General features: G+C 41.0%; 1 protein-coding gene across 4 annotated transcripts in view; it reads left to right on the top strand.

Annotated features, from left to right (window-relative positions):
- SGCD (sarcoglycan delta) overlaps window positions 1–26503 on the top strand; it is a 236370-nt gene that overhangs the window by 44268 nt on the left and 165599 nt on the right. For 3 of the 4 annotated variants that reach the window (XM_026047658.1, XM_026047661.1, XM_026047659.1), the window contains exon 2: window positions 10439–10616. The gene's annotated coding sequence lies outside the window, so the exon portion shown is untranslated. Of the gene's footprint in view, window positions 1–2934; window positions 2999–10438; window positions 10617–26503 lie in introns of those variants that run through there. The other variant, XM_026047660.1, reaches the window with a different exon arrangement.

The following is a 26503-nucleotide window of genomic DNA, read 5'->3' as shown; positions in this document are numbered from 1 at the left end:
TTAAACATGTTCAAGGCTTACCTGACTAATGGAACCAAAGTTTCAAACCTTGTGCACGTGAATGTGTGAGATGGAGGCGTTTTTGCACTCGTAAATCCTGTTATGGTTCTGATTTAGGAAGACACTGAAGCATCTGCTCTACTTTTTCCTCTAACAGGTTTTAAGCAGGTGTTAAACGTGCTTTCCTGAATGAATTGCCTTTCTGAACCGAGACCCAATCAAACATATGTTTATGTTAGGAGGAGATGTGCTGCAGCATAAATTCACGAAAGGGGGAGGGAATATGGATTAAAAAACTTTAAAATCTCTCTTTTCATAAATGCATTGCTTTCTCTTAGTGGAAATTGCTGTGTAAAGCAGTATATTCCTCTTCCATTCCTTCTCCCCTGGGTATTTACCATGAAAGAGTTTTGCCTTGGGCAATAGCCTGTACTGCAGTGGAGTATCACATGCAGAAAACTTACCTAATATCATACAAAATTGCAATAGGTGAGTGGAGGATGGGACTTTGGAGGTAAGAGATAAACTTTAAAGAGAGAACTTTAAAAAGTTATCTTAAAGATGGTTCCTTTTAAACATTCTTCAGGCTTTTGCATGAAGACTGCAGACTCAGCATTCTAGYGTCTTACATGAGCACTGGATTTATGCTCTGTAATAAACGTACCCACAGGGTGCTGCATTGTTGTGATGATAGTGAATTATAGTAAAATTAGGAGAGTTAATAATGACCCAGCTGGAATAATTTAGTGCTGTGATAACTAAACTCTAACGCAATACTCTGTATTCACGGCTCTATTTATAAAGAGCATTGAGTGCGAGTGTCTAAGGGGAATCTTGTATGGAAAACAAAGTGCAACACTAATCATAAACAAATGCTGTAGCGTATCATTAAGAGGATTAAGTGGCTTGAAATTGATGTCTAAGGCATTTTGGTTGATTATTGCTAAAAATAACACATGCTTGACAATTCTCTTCTGTTTGCCATCCTGTCTTCTGTTAGTCGTCTGCCATGACGAGTTATTCTTATTTACTAGGATGGCCTCATACTTGTTCTTTATTTGTGCTGTTTGCTGCTTCGTGCCAGAGCTCCTCTGACTTCAGCAGTCTGATCCTTTGGCACTCGTCAGGGCCACATCAGTCACACCTGAATAACAGGAAGGGAGAGGCCAGGTTCAACAAAACCTGGAAAAAAAAAAAAAAAAAGTATTTATTGTCACAAGCTGGATTTTGCTGTTAATGTAATTCTGGCTCCTTCCAGTTCCCTGCAGTTCTGTGCAGGAGCTTGTCTTGGACTGGTGTGGCTGTGATGCACTGAGCTCCGTTACATTAATAATAAAAAGTTTGGCCTTGAGAGATGCGAAGGTGTCTGCTTGGACGGAGGAAGGATCAATGTCCTGCACAACTTAAGAACATGTTTGGTTTTTTTTTTTTTTTTTTTTTTAATCTGTTTTGTCATTAAAAGGAAGGGTATATTCTAAATCTACCTCCTTGGTTATCCTAAGGCACTGGTAGCTCAAGGCAGATGTTTGAGGGGACAGAGGCTTCCCATGGCCCGTTTCACTGCCTGTGCTGTTGGGAGCTGCGGGAAAAAATGAAGGGCAGTGATGATTTAACGGGTGATTTGTCCCATTCCTGCTCGCCTAGACCACTGGTAATGCCAGCTCCACAGGCCAGTTTCCCCTTTCTTGGAAGCTTCTGTGCTTCCTCTGAAACACAATTACACCCTGATGGAAATTTAGACTGTAATTTAGACCTCATCATTCTGTATTAAGGACACCTGCATAAATAAGCATTGGATGTTTGAGCTACTGCCTCGACAAGGGCTGCTTTTACTCAGTGCATTGCCCCCACTAGGCAGGCTGGTTATTCTTAGGCTTTGGTCAGAGATGAATTTCTCAGAAAACTGAGCAAAAATGACGCTCGCAGCAATCCTCTCTCTTTCATGCTGATGGCCGTGTCACCGCAGCTYTTTAGTAATCCACTCACCCTCTGGGAAAGTCACATATTTAAGGAACATAAGCAGAAGGAGGAAGGTATCTGCTCTGTGCCAGGCTTACAAGATGTTGCCAAGCGGAACTAGAATTTCCTTGTAGATAGCAATCAAAATAAGCTTTATCCTCATCCATTATTGCAACCCCCAAATTGTTCTGTAACCATTAGTAACTTAATTGTATTATTTTGAGGATGCATGCATAAATAAGTGTTGAATTTAGTTGTCTTGCAGATAGCAAGTGAAAATAAAACATTACTGAGGATGAAATACTTGTCTCTTAACAGCCCTGATATTCTTGCTGTGGGGTGGGTTATTTTGAGCTATAGTGTTTCCTTTTTCTTGGTTTGACTTGTTTTGAAATTAAAAATGCTACATGTAACAGACAAAAAATGAAAGAAATGTACTTATATATCAGTGCAATCCATTAAACATACACAACCTTCTGAGAGATACAGCAGTGTCATTCCAGTATAAATCAGTTCATAAACCCGTTTTTAATTTTTTGGCAGACTAACGAAGCCAATTAGCTTGGTAATAAATATTCAGCTTTAATGGGCAAGTAAATAATTAATGTTATTGCCTTTGTAAATTTAGCTTTTCAGTTATAAATTAACATAATTAAAAGAGTAATGTTTCACTCTGCATTTTACCAGGCAGATCTAAATCAAGCAATTAAACTGTAGGTTTTTCACATCAAATGAGTTGCATTTATAATGATAAAACTGTAGACATAAATTTGTTTTTCATGGTCAGATTCATTACAGAAACACGAAGGAAAATATTTTGTACTAGATGTAATCAAGTATATTMTGTTAAGAATCATTAATATATATTTTAACGGCTTTTTGTTGCTCTTTCACGATGAAGTAGGAAGGCCAGCAGCTTCCCATCCATCTCTGGCCCTGGGATAACTGCCTGCGTGTTACTGCAGTGGTCACTGTAAAATGGTTATTGCTGGATAATGGTYGTCACATCCCTCTGATTTGATTGGAAAAACACAAAGAGGTATGGATCTGAAAAGATATAAATTGCCCTCTAGTCGCCACCATCAAAAGCTCCAGACTCATTTACACCATCTGAGAATCTGATTATATTTTCTTTATTTGTTTTTCATTCCTGCTGATGGTTGCCCCGTGCTTTCTGTGACGCGTGTGCACCAGCTTCCTAGGTCAGGCCACAAACGTGGTCAGAGCTGCGGTGCTGTCCTTGCAGAGAAGCTTTCATAGCAACATGGGACTCTTTCTAACCTGAATGCAAAGTGGAGAGTGCAAATTGTTGACCTTTCAGTAGCTTTTGTGGAAGGGCAAGGTGTGTACCTTGTAACTTCAGAACATTCCAGTTTCTTTGGATAGTATCCATTTATGTAGTTCGTTGTTGTTTGTGTTTTTAATTCTGCTTTTAGATGAAAAGAAAGAATCTAAAAGAAGCACTCTACATATATGTGCACACACATGCCTTTGTGTCCCTGTGTTAACCAAGGCCTGAGAGCCCCTGCTTAAAAAAAAAAAAAAAAAAAAAAAAAAATTTAAAAAGACCCCACAATCTGAGAAGTCTACAAAATTAGAAATGCCCATGACTTTCTCGTGGGCTGAGTAGTCTATTTYTAACACTTCAAAATGTTTCTGAGAGCGGCATTTTGCAACGGCCAAAGGTTTGCAGATCTGCAGTGAGCAGAGCTTCCCACCGCACAGGCTTGCTGCCATGCAAACCTGCTCGCTGACATTTCTGGGAGCTGTGATTTCATAGTCATTTTCTGTTCCAGAACCCAGTGGGCAAATTTATCTCTGGCAAAAGCCCACTGAAGTCGGTGAGGTTATACCAGAGATGAATTCAGGTCAGTGAACTTTATTTTAGTGTTGTTCAAAATGCTTGCCAAGCTATGCAGATAGATAGCTGCAGGCTTYTTTTTTTTCTTGCAGTGTCCAGTTGTTTAAGGGTGAGTGACGAAAATTACCCTTGAGAGGAATTTGTGCTAATTGACTTAAATAYGTGCAGAATTACAGGACAGTTTCAACAGTTCTGTTATGTGGGGCTTGAGAAAGACCTGAAAAAAAGGCAAAGCTCAATCAGCTCTCTCCCCTCTTGGCTAATGGGTCATATTTTCGAAAGGATTTTTAATTGAGCAGTTACTTGTCCACGTGATGAGCTGTGGGTGCGAGAGGGAGCTTGGAAATCGAACCGCCTGATGACACGTAAGTAGCTTTAAGCACCGTTAACTCTRTATGGAAATGCACCTCTGTAAATGAGGAAAAGTTTGTGTCGGTGACAGGGAAGATTTAGGTCTCAAACATTGTACAGGGGTGAATAATTTTTCGTCTGTATTTCATAATTATGCATTGGTCGTGCCTAAAATTAGATACGGGTTCAGGTGAATTGTATGATTTCTTCGCAGAGAGCGGCTTAATGAGTCTTTTCTTCTCATGCCTGGCTCTACCTGGATTTAGTGACATATTTCTGGCTGGAGTCTACTAATCATGCACTTCAAACGGAGTCAGCAGTCTTGATCTGTGTCTGAAGGAAATTCAGCATATTTTATAACAAGATTATTTTAAACTCCTCTGCATTTGATACTCTACTTTTAGCTGCTTTGGTTTCCAGCACAAATCAAAAGATTGCTCTGAGACTGCTAAGTGCGTAATGAGATTGAAGGTGGTTCAGCTGCTGGGCACGGCACAACCATGCAGGCTCCGGGTGCTGTATTTTTGCTCCATTTGTTAGGATTTACATTGGGCCAAGGAAAGCAGCCTTAACCAACTGAAGCAGCCTGCCACTGTCTTGTTTTATGGGAGAATGAGAATTTTTCAGATTGTTTGGAGGCTTATTGTCTGTCTAACCTAGTCTGCTGTCTCCGAGAGCAGACAAGAGTAGGTATTTGCATGAGTTAACTCTGAAGACTATTTTTCATGATGCTGAGGYGAGGTGTTTCTGCATGAGAACAGCATTTCCTCTGCACGGTATCACAACTTTTCTGCAGTTGGATATGGTAAGTCAGAAAGTGTAGACATGGAAAAGGGAGAAGCCCTGAAGTGACTGTTGATGTGCGATTGAAAACGTAGTGGTGACTGTCCAGTTCTGGAGCTTGTAGTTGCTCCTGTTTCTTTACCACCCTGCTTAGCTTAAATGAACTAAACTCTTTTGATGCTTCCCCGTGAAGGTTCTGCTGTTGTCTAGGTTTCACTGAGATGCTCTTGGCTCTCAGGTGGTCCCTGAGTGGTCTGGCCCCATAAAGTCTCCCCAAGCATCTGCTCCTGCTTACCTTGGGCTCAGTGCTTAGCCAGACCTGCTCCTTGCTGCTGTGTGTCCTCCCTGCTCTGTCCTTTTTATACCATTTGCTGAAATTGAAAGCTCTAGAGAATTACTGAGCTTTAATACTGGTTTGCTAGCTCCACTTGAGCTTTCTTTTTTTTTTTTTAATTTTTTTTCTTTGAATTTTTTTTTTTCCGTCAAATCCACCTCCTCAAAAGCTTTGTTTCGGAAATATAATGTTTTTCAAGTACCAGTGCCCTGAGTAAGGCCAGCCTTCCTTGTGTGTTGATTGTGGACTTGCTTGACTCTCACCTTTCTCTTGGGCTGCAACAAAAAACTGCAGCAATAGGTGGGACTCTCAGAGTGGCAGCATGTTGTAAGCAACCAATTTATCAGACAAAACTTTTCAGAGTTTGAAATGTCATTAAATATATATATTTTTGATAATATAACTATATGAGATTTAATAGACCAAAGGAGAATCACATTTTAGACTCTTGAGAAATGCAACAGATGTTGATGTTATGTGTGCTTTTTAATACCGAAACACTGACAAGTCATCTGAATTAATAATTGAAAACTCTGCTCAGATTCCAGTTTGAAAACTGATAGTGGTGTGTGTCCTTTGTGTGCCATAGACTCCAATATACTTCTATTTTCTCTAACATTTGGCATACCAGATTATTGCAATATGTTCATAGAGATAAACAATGAAGTTAGTTATTTATATAACTTCAGAGATAAGTAACCTTAGCAAGGGACAAAAGGTTTGCTTAGCACTGACATTTAACACTAGATGGAGATATGCATTTATTTATTTATTCATTTTCCAACAAAAACCAAGAAAGAAATGGCAATAACAAGATGCAGAAATCTCTGAAGAGTGACATATTTGGAGTACAGCAGAGACAGTATTTTCTTATGAAAAGCCTTAGTGTGGGCCTGTAATAAATCTCCCTGATTTCAGTGAGAGAAAAGAGAAGCTAGTGCCAGAATTATTGAGAAATTTCATTTGCAGCATGCAAAATGGAGCACCCTGACCAGAAAATGGGGAAAAAAAAGAAAGCTAAAGAAAAAGGGAAGTGTGTCCAAGTGAGAGGTAGAAATAATTCATCAGTTTTGGGTGGCAACATGCAACTGCATTGAGTTCAAATGAGATTAAAGTTAATGGTGGTCAAGCTAATACCTCTGATATYGAGAAAGAGAAATGCAGTATGTTTATAAAAGGCTTATGCTTTAATGCCCTGATCCTGTAATACGATCCACTTATATGGTATCAGCTGTGGTAAAGAGAGCTAAGGTACTGAGCCTTGTAGTAATAAAAGTGTTCCTCTTTCTGGCATATAACTGCATTACAGGATAGAAGAGACAAGAATGTGTTTTTGCCTCTTTGAAATCACTCTTTGACAAGGGCATGTGCATTGCCGTAACTTTATCATTACTTTCAATTGAATGGACAGAAGAAACAATAATCTCAGCAAAGAGCTGCAGGACAAGGGCAGATGTTCATGTCTGTGACTGCAAGGACTCTCTTGCATCGGGGGCTTAAGAGAACATATTTTGTGTGTGATCAGACTGTCATAGTAATAGTAAGAATGGYGATACTATCTAGGAACTTGATACTTTTGGAGCAGCCCTCGTTAATGTAAGTTCTTGTCTTTGAGATTCGCATTTTATTTCAACCTGGAAATCTTTCCACTGTATGACTTGCATTTCATTTTCAGAAATTGTTTACTGTTAGGCAGCAACAAGACGTGCAGTTGTGTTAGCATTTTGTAATGCGATAAGACATTGATCATGGTGTAACATTCCATGAATACTCCTGTGATGGGAACAGTGCATAAGACAAGCATGGTTACCCCTGCTCTTACTTTCCTCTTCCTGGACACTCTTGAGTTGCCCTTAAAAGATGAAAATCCCCATCGTTATTGTTCAGCAATGCCAGAGTATTCCATTATATTTCTATCAGGTGACATTCTCCATTTTGCTATTACCTTGCATTATTTAATTGAATATGTTTCCTGAGCAAGTTCATCAGACCCTGGCTCCGACATGTGCATGGCTTGCAGTGCTGCTTCCACTATTTGTTTTGTTGGCAGGAAAGGAGAAAAGTCTCAGAACAGCTGAGTGTCAGTATTGCTGGTGATTCTGTTTTATTTATGTTTTTTACTCAGCTATTGTGAATGACAAAGTATGYCTGGGACACAGTTGTGGGCACTGCTCTAAGTGTTACAGTTGGCAAGGTGCCACAGTTCAAACGCTACCAATTATTTAACATTAGCTTTCTGGAAGGAGGCATTCAAAGTCTCATTTTATTTCCCTGTTCCACAGTGTCACTTTTACACTAAATTGATGTAAAATCTTTAAGAGAAATGGAACTGGCAGGATGAGCTGTTGATCCTGCTGCTTCCTTGACGCAGCAGGAACAGAGGGAAAAATCCTGTAAAATGTAGAAGCCAATTGCATTTAGGAATTGAGCCATGAGGAGTCAGGAGCATCCATGGAGCTGTTTGAAAGGGCTCGCGTTGGGCTGAAGCTGTTGAGTGTGATAAGATCCTTTTAAGCCCCACTATCTTGAAGCTTTTTTTTTTCTTTTTTCTTTTTTTAGAGAAAAAAAGATTCGATCCTAAGTGTTATGTGGTAAAAATGAGTGGTAAAACGTAGCAGTTTACTCAGCTGTTTGGGGTAATGCACTAGGTCTGATTTGAGATTGTGCTCGCTAATCCCTTGCTCCAGGGTCCCTGGCTGGTTCTTGCAGTGTGAGCTGTGCCTGTCTGCGTGTGTGCACACACAAACACACACCACAGGGTTCTCATTTCTTTGTTGCTGTACGTGCAGTAAAATTCAAAGAACTTTAATGCAAAAGCTACTGTTTCCATTATTTTTCTGACACCAGACTTCTTGAATAAGGAATCATTTCTATGTCCAGCTCTTTTCTCCACTTGCAGTTAGGTAGATTTAATTTTTCACAAGACTGATACGCGTGTGAATACCTACTGCATGCAATATATGCTTGCAAGTTTGATGTTCACTTTCTAGATATGCCTTTTTGTCTAGTATGAGCTTAAGAATACTCACTAATGTGGTTGTTGCTAGCCCCAAGGACCAAGCTGCATCTTGAGCTGTGTGACAGTAGGATGCAAACTGGATATATGGGATCAGGTAGAAATTAAGCTGACGGGTTGCCTTTGCCAGTCAGTCATCAACAGCAGATGGCTAAAGAAGAATGTAGGAACAGGGCAAGGCTTCCTTTGAGATACTCTCCTTGTCTTCATAGATTTGTGGTTTGGGGATATATTGGGATGGAAGTGGTGCCTTTTGAACGTAATATTTGATTGGACTGGTTATGCAGAATGTGTATATTTACTTTGTATAGCTCATACTTTCTCCTACTGTAGACCTGTGCAGTCTCCATTGGAAATATTGGAACTGTGGAATTTCTAGTATACGGACCATTTCTGTATATTCAGTTTTAGATTTGTTTCAAATAGGAGCAATGCCAAGTTTTCCATAATCTCCTTGAGTCACTTTCCAGCCGCTATGTCTGTAGGTGTTTACATGCATGTTGGTGTGATGCACATCCTCTGAGGAGAGATGAAGTGTGTTGAATTCAGGCTGGAGCTTTTGCATGTTGCTGCTTACASGAACCCTGCCCACAGGTTGCATTTAATTACCATGTACCCGGGGTTGAAGGAAGTCTGCACAGTCATTCCATTTTATTGCTTTCCCCTCCATGTGCACATGTCCTGCTACCACTGGGCAAGATGTCATCAGGGTGGGAAGGATTGCTTGGCTATTCCGAGCCTGGCTCAGGCGCCGGCTTGGGTTGGGATTTGCAGCAACGTCTTGCAGCTCTCTGCTGCTGTGCTCTCATTCCCATAATGGTTAGCAGTGAGGTAAGCTTTTTTTGTCTGGGCCAAGTGCACTCTCCTGCCTGAGCTGTAATTTATGACCCACCCAGCAGTGCAGGAATTCGGGCGCTGCAGGAGCTCGGAGTGCATGCATAGCAGTGTGTTAAGGCAGTGTGCCTACTGCTCCTCACTAAACAGATTTGCTTCAGAGAAGCATAGACAAGCTGTGCTAAATAGGAGCTTTCAAAAACATATCTCTCCCAACCTTAGACCAGATTCCTACACTAAGTTTGAAATGATGGTCTAGTCCCACTACTGCTCCTTCAGCTCTTCAGCTCAATTGCAGCTAATACACAAAAATGTACAACTGATTTTCTTCCTCACTTTTTTTCTTTTGCATTGCAACTTTAAGAGAAAAATTGGAAAGGTAATTGTAACTCTGGTCCCCAGAGATAGAAATCCCTTAAAAGCAGTAGAATTAGGTCTTGCTTTTGCCTGCAGATCAAACTACTGCAGCATCAGCCATTCCTCTACCATAAGTCACTCAGCAGCCTTTTCAGTTGGCAATCTGATTTTTCGTCTGCTATTTGAAATGAAGGGCGTTATGGTAAGGATGGAAGAGGGTACCGACTATAAAGGTCTACTTTTGTCCTTCATGACTGAGTCTGAGAGATGCAGGTGGTCTGAAATATGAAAAATGCAGTCTCAACACCTTTTCAGGTCACTTCCATGGAAGCAAATGTGTGCCAAGAASCATACGCACCTCCCAGCCTCCCCGACAGCCTCCGACCATTTACCTGTCCCTAACGATTGATTTGGGGCAGAACTTCAGGAACCTGTCATTGAATATTGGGCAGCAGTCAGCACTACCCATTAGCTATAAGGCCTAACGTAATTGCTTGCTTAGGGGCTTTGAACTCCCTAAAGGAGGGATGTTTTAAGAGTGCAAAATATGAAAACTGAGCCTATGTCTGTGCTTTTAATATAAAGGCCCTGTTATTTTGCAGAAATGTCATAATGAATTAAAATATTCCCTGTGGAGAAGTGTAGTCCTCTACTTTCTTAGTGTGATCTCAGACTGGAATAAAATGTAGCCAGGCTGGCATTCATTTTCTGGTGTAGGGACACTATTAAAGCATTGTAAGGCAGGAATAGCTATGCACCACAGTTCTTGAATTCAAAGATWGCCCTCAGAAGGTGCCACGTATGATGGATTGTCACAGACTCTGTGTCCTAGTTTGACATTTCATTCCTATCCGATGTTGTCTTATGTTCAGCCCTGAGCCTGCCAAACAACTGACCCTAGAATTTAATGCCACACCTTCTTCTCTTTTTGTTTTTTCAACAGCATCTTTTGCAGCTGAGGCTCTAAAGTGCTGGAGAACTCTGCATCTTCCTCAGGGACAAGGCTGGAGCCTCTGGAGAGCTTAGAAAGGAATCACCTTTGGTGGTCACCTGAGGAACTTACTGTCACACCAATGTTACTCTGAAACGAGTTGTCCAACATAACTATCAGGTTTGGTAAGGTGTGTGATTTTGCCTTTGCTTTTGTCTTCTTTTTTTAAATATCCGCATAGGGGGAAAACAGAATAAATACTAGCCTGGATGCTTCTTGCAACATGCATGCTGTACTCATACCGCCTTGGTAAATAGTCTTTACTCTTTCTGAGTTTGCATAGCATTCATCAAGTATAATGTGTTTTTAAAGCCTCAGACTTGTTTATATCAAGGATTTTGTTGAATAAAATGCTCATTGATGGTGTTGTTTTGCCGTTGTTGATGTAGACTTGTTGATAGGGATCTGCATTTTGAAAGTCTAATTTGTTGCATTTCACTAATGGCCATGACCGCATTTCAGAGGGCCAGAGAGGAAAGAAAAATAAAGGAACTGATTTGTAATAAGGCCTTATTCTTTCCTTAGTACTTTGTATAGTCTCGGTATTTGCCAAAGATAGAAAAAATACCAGTTTCTACATGATCTTATGTTCTCCCTTTGCTGTGTGACACTTAATATTTTTGCGTGCATGGAGGCTGTCATACAGAAATACTTCTTTGCTTTTGTGCAAGAAAATATGCAGCACTACTTTAGCAAGAATTTGAGGATCAGGGCTTGAAAAATGCACGGTGGAAAAAGCCTCTGCTGTGAGAAGCATTTACAGTAATGTTGCCTTTGATACTATAGCTCCTTTTATGTAGGCCAAGTTATTTCTTTCAAGGGAAACTTTGCTTTTAAGAAATGAATTTTAAAGTATTATTTCCTAGGTCTCAGTAGAACAATGTGAGATGATGCAATTCTTGTTTTAACACATGTATATTGGCTTCTTTTCATTACTGAACCAGCAGTAGAGTCTTGTTGAGAAAAGTGCAGCAGCAATGTAACACCAATGCATGGCGTTAGGGAGGGAAAAGCAAACAAATAAGAGGTCAGACTTGCTTAAAAGTCTTACCATGTTGCATGAGACAGGCAGGAAAGAGCATTTATTATTCTGCTTTTTTAATCCAGCTGCAGCAATAGTGTTTTTTCTGCAAATTGCAGCATCAAATTCACCTGCTTCAGCACAATTCTGCAGGAGGCACCGGGCACGGTGCACTGTTGTGCAGTGCCATAGCAAATAGGTATTCATTGTGTTTTAAGTATTCATTGTGCTCCTTGCGTAGTCAGTGAGGCATTTCTAGGAGGAGATTTGGGCTGGGCATCTTATGGGTCTGCTGTGRAATGGTTTCTGGAGGCAGCTGCCCATCTCCTGGATTACAGGGGTGGTTGGTGGGAATAACTTCAGTGATGTGCTCAGCTTGGAGATGCTCAGGACAGGTTTATTCCAGCCGTATCATAGATTATTAATTTTTCCAGACATTTTTAAAAGAAAAGAAGGACTGTGTCAGGGACAGGGCAGTCTTACCGTTGCTGTCACTGCAATATTCCTTATCTATCCTCTTCAGCAGTATCTGCTGAATAGACAGAGCAGTTAAACATYGCTCAGCTTTTGTTGCCATCTTTACTGCTGTTTATTTCCAAGCTGCTGCTCCTCTGATTATAATACCTAGAGATGGAAGGCTGTAGGAGGAGTATTTAATAATCAAGGGGACTTCTTCAGTCATGTGCGGAAATATTTTTGCACTGTTATGAGGTAGAAATCATAACAGCTTGGTTTGTTCTGTGTTTCTGTTTGAGATCAGAAGCAAAAGCRTGTTAGAAGCAAAAAAAATTCCTTGCTAACAGTATGTGCATTTTACTGATTGTCTTGCCACTTGCAAGTGCTGGGGACTGGTACCGGATTTGGGTGACTTGGCTGATTTTCGTGCTATTGCAGCTTGAAGGGAGGGGGAGACAAACTAAAGAGAGCTGGAATGTCCTGGCTGCAGTGAGTATTAATCTCAGTTGGAGGTTGTGCAGGACTGTGCACAACTCCCCAAATGCATTTCCTGCACTTTTGGCTTACTCAGTATTAAGGCATTAGACACTAGATTGAGCTTTGGTTGCATTTTCTTGCTTTTTGTGCCCATTTGGGCTAAAAATCTTGCTGCTTAATGAACGATGGTTCAGGTAGTTATTGCAACTCTTAATCTTTCAGAAGAGTATTGCAGGTTGTGAAGCTCTTGCTGACATTTCAAGAGCTGGCAATGCCTCTGTTGTTCAGTAGACAAGCTAAGATCCATTTTTACCCTTTGTCTTTGGAGCTCCTGGCTTACTGGCATCACTGACCACCAGCATCTTTAATTTATCTGTTCTCATGACACTGTCGCATGAGAGAGAAGTGCTGCTTGTCTCCATTTCACGGAGAGACACTAAGGAATGCAGCTGCTTTTAGGTCACATCTAAGGAGCCAGCATCAATATCTCTGAAATTTGTGTGGCAGCATAAGTGCCATGTGTGCATTTGGATGCCCACAGCTGGACACATGAAGGYGGCCTTGGCTGAGTTGTGTCTTTTTGTTGCAGAGAGAGAGGTTTTAGTTCAGTGATTGCAGGCAGCACCAAAAGACACAGAGACCCCGAATTTAAACATAGCACCTCTGGCTGTGAATTTCTGCTGGAAATGGCAGGCTGTGTACAGAAAACACTTACCTAAGTACATTCATATTTGCAACATTATGTTGTTTGCTTATGTGAAATAAGGCGATTCCCTTTTAACTGCTCTTATGTGGTTGTGGTGATGCTAATCTTACTGTGTAAGGCATTATTTTTAACTGAAGTGGAGATAACATGAATAGCAGTATTTTTTTCTTAAATTTCTCATTTTTAGTAGAATCCTGTTATTAAARCTGAGTGTTTTGCTGAAAAAGCACATTTAATAAATACATCAGAAAAATATAAGTAGCATTAAATATAGTTAATAAATTTGATCGTGTAAGTAGAAGTGAAAAAGGAAATCTTTGCTCATTGTAAAAATGGAAATCTTTGCTCATTTAATGTGTTTTATAGATCTCTTAGCAATTAATTGTCTTTATTACATGGGCATAAATTCCCAAGGTACTTTGCCTTTTTCCTATGAATTACTTTGAATCTTCTTCCTTTACGTTATTTAAGCTGTGATTTTATTTATATTTTTGAAAAACTTAATTGCAGTCTCACTTCTTTCTTTTTCTTGTTTTTTTCTTTTTATTTTTTTTTCATATCCCTAACCTGGGAATCCTCCTGAGTTAAAAACATCTCTTTGTTTTAAGGACAGTGGTGTAACTGTGATGGTCCTGTATCCACAAAGCTTCCTCTGACGAGAAGGCATCACCTGTTTATGCACAGCCCTTCTTGTTCTAAATTAGGACAGGGTACAGGTGTCTTTTTGTCATTCCCTATATTAGGTGGTTTTCTCTTCATACCTTTCTTGCTTTTTGTATAACTTAATTTATTAAATGATTTTACACGCCTTTCAGTTTGGATGTCAAAATAAGACCTTAATGTGACTTTTCAGTGCCTTGTTGAGAGATATAGGTCTACTCTTGTATTTGAAAATCTGTTAACACAATTCTCCTCCTGCATTAGGAAGTAAAAGTTTAATTCGAGTATCCACSAATATCTACTTAATTTCCAATGTTAAGTTCAAACCTTTTATTGAATGGACTCTATTTTGCTTGACTGTTTTTTTGCATACCGAAGTCTTAGGAAAATTGGACTGTGTGTAGGATCACTTCTTACATGTGTTTTTCTTCAGTGAGTATGTAGTACATCAATAAACCAGACTGAGCTTGTTTGTATGACTAATATTCTTGTGTTTTTCTGACCTGTTTTGCCAAGGTGAGGAAATCTGATGGCTTCTGTTTTGCATATTTAGTTGCAGCGTCAGCAGTCTTGCTTTTAAGCAAGCTACAAGTTATGTTGATGATAGCACTTCTGCAACCATATACACCTGACTTCCCTTGATAGTGCTTTTATTGAATCTATCAGCCTGGCATATATCAAAGCACAATTTCTGATAGCAAGCATCTTGATGCAAAGTGAATTAAAAACTGTTATCGCTATCAGAACTGAATTGAATTTCGGAAAGAAAATAWGGAACTCCAGGAAGGTTCCCCCTTCTGAAAAATGCTTTCATCATCTTCATCCCATTTTTCTCTCTCTTTCATTTTTGCCCTTCTTGGATGATAAGCACCTTCGGGCTTCCTGTCTTCTCTTTGGTACTGCTCTCCCTGCACCTCAGCTTGGTTGCATCTCATTTTTGGCTAGTTTATTACTGTAATTACTGTAAAGGATTAAATAATAATCTGATACTTCTTGCTCTGTGTCATGCCTGCTCTTAGAAAAGGATCCACTGGCAATTTGCAGCTTAGCAGAGAGGAAGAGGAGGATGGCCAGCAGTTCATATGGAAAATGAACTGTGAATTACCCTTCTCCTACCATGCAGTTAAGGCACTCTTATTCTCTAAGCTTAGAGCATCACATAAAAAGATGAGAATATTGCATAGAATAGTGGAAACGTTACCAGAGCAAAGTCTGAGGAAAGGACACACCTGGGATACTCTGAGGCCTTTACTGCTCGGTTTGCAGCAGTGACACTGCCCAGGGTGATGGTTAGATTAACCACACATCCCAGCTGATAAAGGTCAATGTCTGTGACAGGGAAGTCGCACATGAGCAGCAAGAAGTCAGTGTGAAATSTCTTTTGTTTCTTTGTGGTGATAACTAGCTCATGTTCAAGTTCAGATGAGCTATAGCTTGTTATGTTTTCTGCATTTGAGAGTGACTAAGAAMACTGCCATTGAGATGACATATTTATTTCATAACAATCCGCAAAGCTGACCTATGAGGTAGGGGTTGAAAAAAACGTTTGTCAGGCACCATGTAGCCCTGGGAATGTAATTACCCAAAGGAACAGCTCTGTCCCTGAACAATCTCTGTCTTAATGACCGCAGAAATAATTGCTGGAAACCTCAATGCCATGTGTGTGTCGGGTGCTGTTCTGGTGTCACAGTCGCATGCTGGGTCTTGGTGGTTTGAGTTGAGCACTGCAGAACCAACACGGTGAACTTTATTTAAGTGCAAAGATTTCTTTCTTTACCTAAGTCTACGCAACTCATGGAAGAGCCTAAAAGAGTTAGGATTTGGGGAATCCCTGACAACTTCTGTAAATGACTGTTTGGCTTAGGTTAAAAAAAAGTTGTAACTTTCTTCAATGAAGTCTATGTTTAGCCTGAAAGGATTCTGATGTGTGTGATGGCAACAGCCTTGTAAAGCTGCAGTGTTAGCAGACACAATGCGCCTCTCAGCACAGGAGGTTTTCAGCTTCTGTCYTTTGCCTGGAAATACCCTGGAAGGGCTGTGCCAGCATACTGGGAATAGAGTAAATATAAGTAAAATTGAATTTGGAATGTCTCTCACAGCTTTTTTTCCTTTTTTTTTTTTTCTTCCTTACAGAATTGAGTGTGAAAAGTGATGCTTACTGCCACTACAACTTTGAGGACCTTCCCAAGTGTTACTGTGGTTAAACCTGAAGTAAGGAGGTTGTAAATGGTTCTGCATATGGTTGTACCTTGCTGGGATGCCGTGACCACAAAGGAGGCCTGTCCTTGGCCTGTACTTGAGCTTGAGTCTCAGCTTTGCTGGCTGCTTCCCTGAGATTTTGACTCTGTCTTGTGCTGTGTGTCAGTGTGGCCTGTGAGCAGTGACAGCTAGAGCAAAGGAAGCTCATGGAGATGCTTGTGAGCTGCATGTGGCCTTGATTTGACTTGCTGGGTGAGCCAAGTGGTGGCTGCTCACTTGCATAGTTTAGTGCTTAAAAAAAAAAGTCTCCTTTAGTTTGGGATGAGTCCATGTGAACTGGCAGCGAAAGCCGGCTGGGCGCACGGCATAGAGGCTGTAGAGGGCTGGACCACTGCCCAGTAGAGCAGGGTGGGAGAGCAGAGTGCTGGGCTTGTCMTTCTCAGGCAGGCAGGTCCAGTTGGAGGGTATAATGGGGACTAAGGAAGCTCCATAGCGGCAGTGATGGAGTCTGTGCTCATGCATGGCCCTGGTCGTCTAACCGTGCATGGAAGCGGTGGAAGTCCTGGTGGAGCCGATGCCAGGAATGATGGTCATGGAGGTTTGAGGGAATTGGGTCATATCCACATAGCAGTTTGYACCAGCTAGTGTGTGTCTGTCCCTCCTTTTGGGAGCACTAGAACTTTCCCTGATGGCGCTCTTAAAAGAGGAGGTGGCAACACTGCAAAAGYGCTGCTTGTTAAGAAAGCTTGTAGCTCCCTTGTAGCTCCCTCTCCACGGAGCAGGTGGGCATGGGCAAGCACGAACCCTGCTCGCTTGCTGTCTGGGAGGAACTTCTCGTTGTCAATGATTAATTCGAATGTTGCTTGTCATGAGTACAGTGTGCACGGAGTGATAAATCCGTGGCGGGCTAGAGGTTGAGGTGGCTCAGTGCTGACAATTAGTTTGAACCACGGGCTTTGCTTTCATTGGCATTTTCGCAGCATTAACCCAGACCTTGTCAATTAAAATCCAGACACGTTTTGATGAGGGACATCTTCTACTGATAATTGTAATAATATCACTTTTATTCATTTAAGACCTGTCAGGCAGGCTGTGTTTCCTGGAAAATAACTGCCCAAGTTTCCCATTGCCAAAATAATGAGGAAGTATCTTTGAGTTTCAAAGGTGACATTTCATTAAAATAAGTAATAGAAAATGATGCTGTAGCTGCTCGTCACTGAATATTTACCAACTTTATGCAGGGTAATGTGATTTTGCTTACTTGTTTTCTCGATTTCGGAGGCTAATAAGCATTTGATGATGGGGGTTTATGCTGCCTATTAGTGGCTTTCTACTTATTGGCCAGCATAGCCCCAAAGAGTGACCTCGGCACCTAGCAATTTATGCACTTCACCTGTTCATAGGTGGAGGAGGAAAACTGGGTAGGGACTGAATAACTTCTCTGAGTGCACACAAGAAGTCTGCAGGAGAACAGAATCCAGAAATCCTGTCTCTGTTCTAGTACATTAACCAGAARCAGATTTTGTGTTTGTGCCTGCAAATATGGTTATGTTTAGAATCTCTCCCAAGCCATAAAAATGAGTGTTTAATAGTAGGGATGGGAGCTATGTAGCAGTTTCCAACCGAAAAACCCATTGAGATTTTATTTTAGCATAACATGAAAAATAACAAAGTGAAAATCATGCTTAATTTTGCTTGGAAAAATACTTTTCATTTCTCTGAGAGACGGTTCGTAAATGAAACTCATTATTAAAAGCTAGGATAGGGAAGAAGAACTCGTATCAGGTAACATTGCATGCAAGTCTCGCTGTGTATTAGGTCTGTGCATATCTGCATGGGTGGAGAATGCTGCAACTCTTTATTTAGGTATTCTTTTATTTCTCTACTAAGCAATGGATCATTGGTCTTCAGTCTGATCACGTATTTTTATTTCCGGTATTTATCATCCTATTCCTTTAAAGCCTGGCTTCTTCAAGTAGTGCTTCTTTATTTAAAAAGCTAATCAATGTTATAGATCTAATGGTCTTTCTTTGAAAGGTGTAGGAGAAAGAAACTCTGTTTAATTGAAAGCAGCTTTACGTGATGCCATAACAACTCGAATAATGTCACCAGTAGTTCAAAATTCAGGGCAAAGCAGGAACTCTGAGTAGGAAATCCAGTCACAAAATACTGCAGTAAGAAAAAGAGTTGTGGAATAATAACTGGGAAGTAAATGGGCTTCTACATTGTGAATGGTTTCTAAAAGTTAATATTTGTGCTTTTAGTAAGGGCAAATGCTAATCTCCATTCTGGTAATGTGGTAATGGTTCTTTCTTTTTTCTTTCTTTCTTTCTTGAATTGGCAAGCATATGATATGCAATCCAGTGAATATAGAAAATGTGCAAAGAACAGTGTAGATTGAAGGCTGTAAATGTTGTCACACATTTTTTTTAGTGAGCCTTTACAAACTGTGCTGTGTATTTATGTCTCATTATTCTCAGTTTTTTAAGAGCACTTTTGTAAGCATTAGAGGTGATCAATAAAACCTGACCTACTTTTGCAAGTTAAATAGGCTTGATTTGAAAATACCAGGCAGAGAGATTCAGAATTGCTAATGGTGATTTAAGAGCAAGCGTGGTCCATTTGCATGCTCTTTTTTGTCCCTGATCATGCCAGTAAGGGAACTGCCCTCTTACCTTGCAATTTGCTACAAATCTTACTGTAGAAGTAATATAATTAGTAGATATGAGACACAAGCTACTGTTCAGGGTACATTCTCCATAATAGTTGGCTTTCAGAAGTAATTTCTTTTGGTTGCTTTAGGTCTGAGAGGCATTAAGGGAGAGAAAAAAAAGTGTATAAAACTTAGAAAACAACAATGATAAATAAAGACTTCTCAGTTGAAGACTGGGAAGAGCTGAATTCCAGCCAAAAAGGTATAGTTCATTATGTTCCTGCACGTAGATACAAAGTGCTGAACAACAAGTTTCCTTTTTTATACAGGTAGAGTTATTTTGAAGATTTATTGTATCAGGACCTCACTGAAGAGAGAGCAGAATATCAGTGCACTTAGCAGGATTGAGTACAGGCTTTCCTGTACTCCTAGTAGCAGCACCCAGCCTTGTTGCTGGTTAGACCTTTTCCACCACTGGCAAAGTGATGCCTTTGGAGGGACCTCCTGGGTGCTGCAACTTGTCCTGCCCACCCATCCCACCCGCCTTGTGGGGCAGGTAGCTGGGGTGGTGCAGAACCAACACTGGTCAATTCCTGCTGCTTTTCCAAGGGCTGAACATGGTGTGGAGCTGGTCCTGAGAAAGGGATGGATTGGTGCGGTGCAGGCTTTTATTTTCACATCTCATGACTTTGAAGCATTTGATTTAGAAACTGAAAGTCACAGGGAAAGGGCATGTGTTGTCTAAGACAGGTTTGGTGATGAAAAAAAAAAGATACTTTATTGGCATAAAATTAGTATGAAAGGTAAAGCTATAAGTAGCTGTTTGAGGCAAATATGCTGAAATAAAACCTTCCAGCAACATTGCTTTATCCTGGCAATGCTGTCTCTGTTACAGTCAACTATTTTAGGATGTTTTAAATGCCTTTATGGGGCTTGTTTTTCATATTCATCCAGCCATATCTAGGGCTAGTTTTTATTGCTGTTGCGTGTAGTACAGTTGCATCTGGAGGCTCTGGCTGGGACTAGATGCAGTACATAACATTTACTGAGAGCACGTGTCTCCATTTGATGATACAACTATGTGTTAGCCATTCCTCCTCCTCCTCTGCATGGCTCAGATTGAGAGAGAGATGTGCAGACTGAATWAAAAGCTATCAGAAGGCAGTGTTATTGCTCATGTATTGATGGATAACTCCAAGATCTGAATTTCTTTGTGTATAGTAGTTCTAGGTTCAGATCTATGTGAGTGTAGTAATGCTCTGTTGGGCAGCTTATTAAGAAACATCATTATTAAGAAGTCATTTTATTATTTTTATATGTGTGCGTGCGTGTGTGTGTGTGTGTGTATATATACACACATTCTATATTTTATATTTATATATATAAATATAATTTATCTGCCTATAAGACCAATTTGAACACTACTATGYTAGGTGCTGCAGAGACAAGTCAGGCCTTTTGGTGCTTGGCTTTTTGGTGCTTGCCTGCTGAAAACCAAGACATGGAGTGGGTGAAGGAGGCAGCAGACGTGCCAGGAAGCAGCTGGTGCCCAGGGCTGAGGCAGGAGCTGCAGGACACGGTGAGCAGCAGGACCACGCCGGGCACCGCTCGTCTTTGTGGTGGTGCCTGTTCCGGGCTCACAGCAATGGGGGATTTGGTTTGCTGAGACTCACTCTGCCTTGTTAACTGCTATTTCMTGATTATTTCTGCCTCTATCCATGTGCTGCCTCTGTTCTGCTAAGGCAGCAATTTCCTTAGGGTTCTGACAGTGTTTTGTTTTGTGTTTGTGCAGTACCTGAATTCAGCAGAGACCTGGTCCAGTGTTAATACAAGTAGCTGTTAGCAGTGGCRTTTAAACATGAAAATAAGTTATTGAGAGAACAACCATTGACACACTCAGATTATACGTATTAGCATTCTGATAACAGCTGAACTTTTCAAGGAGAAAAATTATTTAAGTAAATTATATATGATTAAAATGATTCTAATAACCTTCTTTAGCACAAGAAGTGTCTTGCAAATGCTGCATTTGTGTGGTTACTTATAAATGCATATATTTGCCTGGCAAATAGATAATATCCCACRGCATGCTGGCTGTCGCTTTCCTAGGTAGTCATTCATATTTAATACAACTCTCCCACGTATTTGTGTACACAAATACACACTTTGTGTACACAAATATACACTTGCTTTTAACACCTGTTTGGCCTCCTTTAATTCTATATTGACCCTGCGGCTGTTGGCTTGGAGGCTTGTGCAGCGGGTCCGTGCAACCACGTTCCGTATTGTTCTTCGTGCCCACGACCTGAGACCGTTTTTGCACTGACCTGCCAGCTGAAACATTCCCTTCTGGCACCGAGCCACAGCTGAGAGCCTTTCAGCGAGTTCTCAGCTATAATCCTGAGCTGATTTCTGGGATGCAATTCACTGGCATGGTTATCGTATCAAAAGGGAGCGATTTACATTTCCGGCACGTCTCCGTGTTGCCAGCCCTTGAGAATGCTGCAGAGAGAAAGTTAACACAATTTGATAAAATAACTCAAATGAGCCTATTTACAGTGTTGCATCTTGCGCTGTGGAGGAATTTAATGCAAACACAAGTTTGGCACTAGATATGGATTTAGGCTGTGCTCTTAGACTGGTTTTGGAACTTTTTTGGCTCCTAGAAAAAAATGGGAAGCTTGTTCTTAAAGGCTGAATGTGAAGAGCGCTGTGTGTTTTCCTTTGTGTGCCTTCCCTCTTCATTTCTCATCTTGTGTCCCTTACGTCTCTTTTCTCTAGGTTTTTCAGCCAGACTACTGTTTATATAATATGTTATCTTGGTTTTTATCCTATCCYCTTTGCTCTCTGCAGTTTCCTCCCAGAAGTGACATTAACAGTCATACCAGCGTCACTTATTCAATGTGAAAAACTTTAAATTGTGATATTCAAAGCCTGTCCGTATTGGAGATGCCATGGGGATGTCAGAGCTGCAGTACTTGCTGCTGGTTCTCATGCAGCTCCCTGTGTGTGTGTGTGTGTTGAGCCAAAGTGACTGAAAACTCCCCATTCATTTCCCATGTATCAGTTMCTTACCAGGTATATGCAAACACAATTAGAAAATTCAAGACAGGTCTGGCTCTAACTGGTGTCTCCAAGGGTATGTAGTGCTTGGTACATATATATTTATACATATCAAGTCAAAAGATCCTTTTTCAAAGTTTGCATGGGTTAGGCTAACTGCCAATGTTGCTTGTCTCCGAGCCAGATTCCTGCGGGCTTGTTTCAGCTTTATTTCCATTTTTTGCAAGCATCTTTTTTTGTGTTGCAAACAATATTTGTATAAAAGGGAAATTCAAAGAAATCATACTAAGCAGAGATCTCATTTATTTTAATTTGTCCTTCCACGTGACGTTTTGATATTAGGCATTTGCAGCTGCAAATGTGAAAACATCTATTGATATCATAAGACCCCCATGCCTGGCAGCTACTCTGCAGATTTTCGGTCCTTCTGCGCAGGATTTTTTAGGCATTTGGGAGYAGAGGTCACATACCACTAAAATTTCCTTTGAGATCTCTTTGGAAGAGATGTTCTTTTTCTCCCATTCTCTTCCTTGGAAGATCTGCATTCTTGACCGCATTTTACCTGGTGTAATATAGGTGTGAGGCATTGCTTAGTTCATTCTTTAAATTCAGCAAATTCTTTGAAAGGAGATCAGAGGTTGACCGCATCAGGAAACACCACCGTCACACTCAGGTTTGAGTGCCTGTCCTTCTTTTCCTCCTAACTTTGACTACTGCTTTTTGTCATGTTTGGTTTCATCTTTATTATTTCCCCCTGCTTTTCCTTTAGTGTCCGTGAAGATTTGTACTGTCCAACAGGATCATCTCATTATGCTGCTTGAATCTTAATGCAGGTGCCCTAGGAAGGGATTGCTCTTATCCCTTCAAATTGGTGTGTCTCTCTTAGTGTATGATATCCAAAAGAGAAGATCATTTCTAGTTCTGGATCCTGGAAACTGAAGGCAATGTGCTAACATGTTGCTTCATCCTAAGGCACTTAGTGGAAACAGCAGCGGCAATGGTACCTTTGTCTTGCTTGGCATACAGCTCATAAAGGCACTTATCTGCATAAATTCACCCCTGATGAAAAGGAATGTTCTACRTCTTTCTCTCTTCTTTGCTTTCTTTTTCTTCTTTTTTTTATAAGTGATTTCCGTGGGGAGTTGTTTATGTTCAGGGATTTTTTTTTTTTCCTCCATGACATTTTGGACAATGATGTGACAACACAAGTGCATCTATTACTCTTCCGCTGGAAGCTGACTAAAGCAAAGGACTTGATGGATAATGGCCACATTTTCTGGCAGTGCCTGATGTGCATGTGAGGAGAATGACTGAGTGACCTGCATATAAAACCAGCCTATGTTGCACGTAACGTCTGTGTGCAGAACTGGGAGGAGAAGGCATGGAAAGGCAGCCTTTCATCCTGAATTCCTTGTTTTGCTTCTCTCCCCTCTGTTTGTGGAAGGTCAGCACCTTCCGTGTTGTAATGTGGGAATACAGCATCTCTTTCATGGGAAGGGAAGGCAAAAGGCATTGGAGCTGTGCTGGGATTCCTTGCATGACATCAAAAAAAAATATATATCCCCCAAAAGATCTGCAAGGAAATGATGATCTCTCTTTGCCTTATTGTAGAATGTTTTGCTGAGGTACTGGGGAATGTAATGTAACCAGGTTTCCATCCGCACTGTCACAGCATTAAAACCTAATTGCACCCAAGTTTCTTGATCATCTCCAACACAGCTGTCCTGTTGTCACTTTCAAAGAGCAAAYGGACACCGTGTGCCCAAACTTCAAAAGGTGGTTTTTTGTTTGTTTTTTTTTGTTGTTTGTTTGTTTTTTTTTCCCTGCTGACAGGCAAAACTGTTTTCATGTCCCTAGTGTGTTTACCAAACTTATTGGAATTATCACAGAGATTTGGGCCCCTGTTGCTTCTCTCTCCCAAGCTAAGGTATTACTCGGGTTTCCTGTCACCCTTGTGCATTGCTGCGCTGCAGCCGCTTCCAGAGTTTTGTGCTYGCAGCCTCGGGGAGTAAGGGATTATTTAATCATGGAGGCTGGAATAGGGGTCCACAACCATGTTCTTGCCTGGTGCTGCACGAGGGTGTCATCAGAGCCCTTGGTGCCTCCCGTTGTGCCACCTGAAAAATGGGAATGGTAATGCTGTCCTTTTCGTATTATACCTGCTGCTCGTTCAAAATAGACCCATTTTCCAGGACTGGAGAAAAAGTAATTCAAGAATTGTGCAAACAGCTTATTTTTCTAGTATCTTACAGAGAGGAACTCTCTTCCTAAATAACCAAATCTAGTTTTCCCTTTAATTGGAGATATTTCCAACCCATCTTGTTGCTTAGAATAGCCCCTGAYTGATGAGGAGGATTTTCAACGCTGTTGAGCACCCAGCTCCCCATGGCTTTCAGTCGGGGTTTAGCAGCTGATTTCCCTTTGTGGCTTAACTATTAATCTCCTAGTGGCCTAATCTCCCGAGCAGATACATGCAGTACCCGTGCAGGCTCCTCCTGGAGCCTATGCAAGACCCTGCATAGCCCCAATCATGGCACCAGGACAGTTTGGCGACTCGGTGAATCATGCTGGGCTGAGCAGGATTGTTAGGCTTGAGCTTTTATAGTRGCTTGAGGAGAAAATGACTTGATTTTAGGTTCCAGTTTTCATCTTATGCTCYTGTGAGTATTAAAAAGGGGGTTTTGCAATGGCCAAAACATAAGGGAAGAAAGGAAAAGGGAAAWTCAGACTGTTGGAAAAGCTTTGCATGGCAGTGTGGTTGGCCAGATGCTTTCCTTAGGCTTTAGCATAAAGAGGTGCTGCTGTWGGGAGTGGGGTCAGTGCAGTGTGAGGGGCAGCACTGGAAGGGGCCTCCTCCTCTACATCCTGTCCCAATGCTGGTGGAGATGAGGGGCTAAGGGGACATTTCCTCTCTTCCAGGGGAGAAAGCCAACCAAGCAGCCAAAAAGAGCAAGCAAAGACAAGGCAGTGATGCCCAGCCTGCTCCAGAGGGGCTCAGAGCACATAGCAGCAAATGGTTTTGTTTAGGTAAATGAATTATTAAAAAAGAAATAAAACTTGTATGCTTTTCAAAGTCGTGCTGAGGCTGAAGCAACCGAGGAGGCATGGAGGAAAACAGAATCATTAGCATGGAAACAGTGCAGTATTTATCTTTTCAGGAGTTGTCTGGGGTAGAGGGCATTAGCATTTGTCACTGCTGCAATGAATTAATGGCCTCTTCTGTGTGTCATGTGGGTGCAGGTGGAGAGGGATGGCACTGCTGTGAGCAGAAAATGCAACAGGCTGCTGGAAGTAGTGCCTCAGAATGACTGGAATTCTGCAAATGCAAATGCCAGCAAGCAGGAAAAGATGCAAGTGTGTATGTGCTTGTAGGAGCCTTGTTATCGTGTTATCTTGGATCATTAGGGACAAAATAGCCACTCATGCACGGAGAGTAAACAGACACACRCTATGTACAAATAATGTGCGACAGAGGGCCTTGTGAATAGAATTTCCATCTAGAGCTAAAAACCTGCTACTTAGGCAAATTATTATAATTCCAATGACACTGACTAATCCGCCAGTAATTAGGATGGGAAATGGGAATATATTGCATGAAAATGATCTTGGTATTTCACTAGTCCTAATTGTACTGTAGTCTTCTCAAAGAATAAACTGTCATTTGCCYAGAGATTTTTGGGAGGTTATAATTTAACTGATTTTAAAAATCCCTTGGAGAACACCATATTGAGCTGGCAGCATTGCTATTAAGAACACTGAACTAAGTTTAGAATAATATAATTAGTAATGTTTCGGTGCTATGGTATCTTGCCCTAGTATTGCTGATTATGTAAATAGTCGTAATAATTCCATCTTTTGCCAGTATCTGTGGCGTCCTGTTGCTTCGGCCCTTCTCGAGGCTCAGAGGAACCATGTGCCCTATAAATTACCATATGTTACTTTGCTGCTCATTTGAAGAGCGTTTCTCTAGCCAGGCACAGGCATCTCTTGGATTTTAAAGAGAATATTTAGCAGATAGCTTTCTATAGTGTGTAGCATGCTTCTGTGTGCTCGTATGTGTTGGAGAAATGCACTGTGTTTTGAGAAGAAAAAACATGTGAATGTATGTCTACTGTATTTMACAAGTGCTGGCGCAATACACTTGAATTAAAAAATATGTTCACTTATGTAATTAAAAATAGTACTTAAACAATATCCTCGTGTTTTTCTCATCAAAACAGCCCTTTGGGTTTTCTAGTGTTGAGGTAACCCAAAGGATAAACCTTTAAACTGCACTTGTGAAAAGATTGAAGTGCTGCAGTTGCAAGATAATGTCACCAATGTCCCAGAACGCCCTGAATCTGTGGCTTTAAGTACATACAATTTGYGAAAATGTCACTAAAGGCCTGTTAAGAGAAATGTTCAGAGGGGAATAGATGGCTCAGAAGGGTTAAAATGAAATGCATTGGTTAAAACTAAGCAATATAGGAAAGGAGCAGGGAAAAAAATAAAATCAGAGAATGACAGTGAAGAGCGAGATCTGGAAGCAGCACATCAGGAAAGAAGTGACCTTCCGGATGCTGGGAGGGTTTAACTTTGCCCCAACCTGATCTGCTGTTGACCCTCTGCCTGGGACTGTTAATTGTTTATCTGTTTCTAAAAAGAGTGGAGAGAGAAGCTCCAAAGTCTAGGGAAATGCTGATTCCGGCCTTGTGAAGTTCATTTTGAATGGAACCTGCTAATCGAGTCAGCTTGTTCCCTGTATTTGCTCCCTGCAGGAAGTAAATTAAGTTCCCCAGACAT

The sequence above is a fragment of the Nothoprocta perdicaria genome, unplaced genomic scaffold (genome assembly GCF_003342845.1).
Source record: "Nothoprocta perdicaria isolate Ctin4 unplaced genomic scaffold, notPer1 scaffold_5, whole genome shotgun sequence".
NCBI classification, from domain to species: domain Eukaryota; kingdom Metazoa; phylum Chordata; class Aves; order Tinamiformes; family Tinamidae; genus Nothoprocta; species Nothoprocta perdicaria.
Note: the sequence above shows the minus strand (reverse complement) of the source record. Positions and strands in the feature narration are given on the sequence as shown.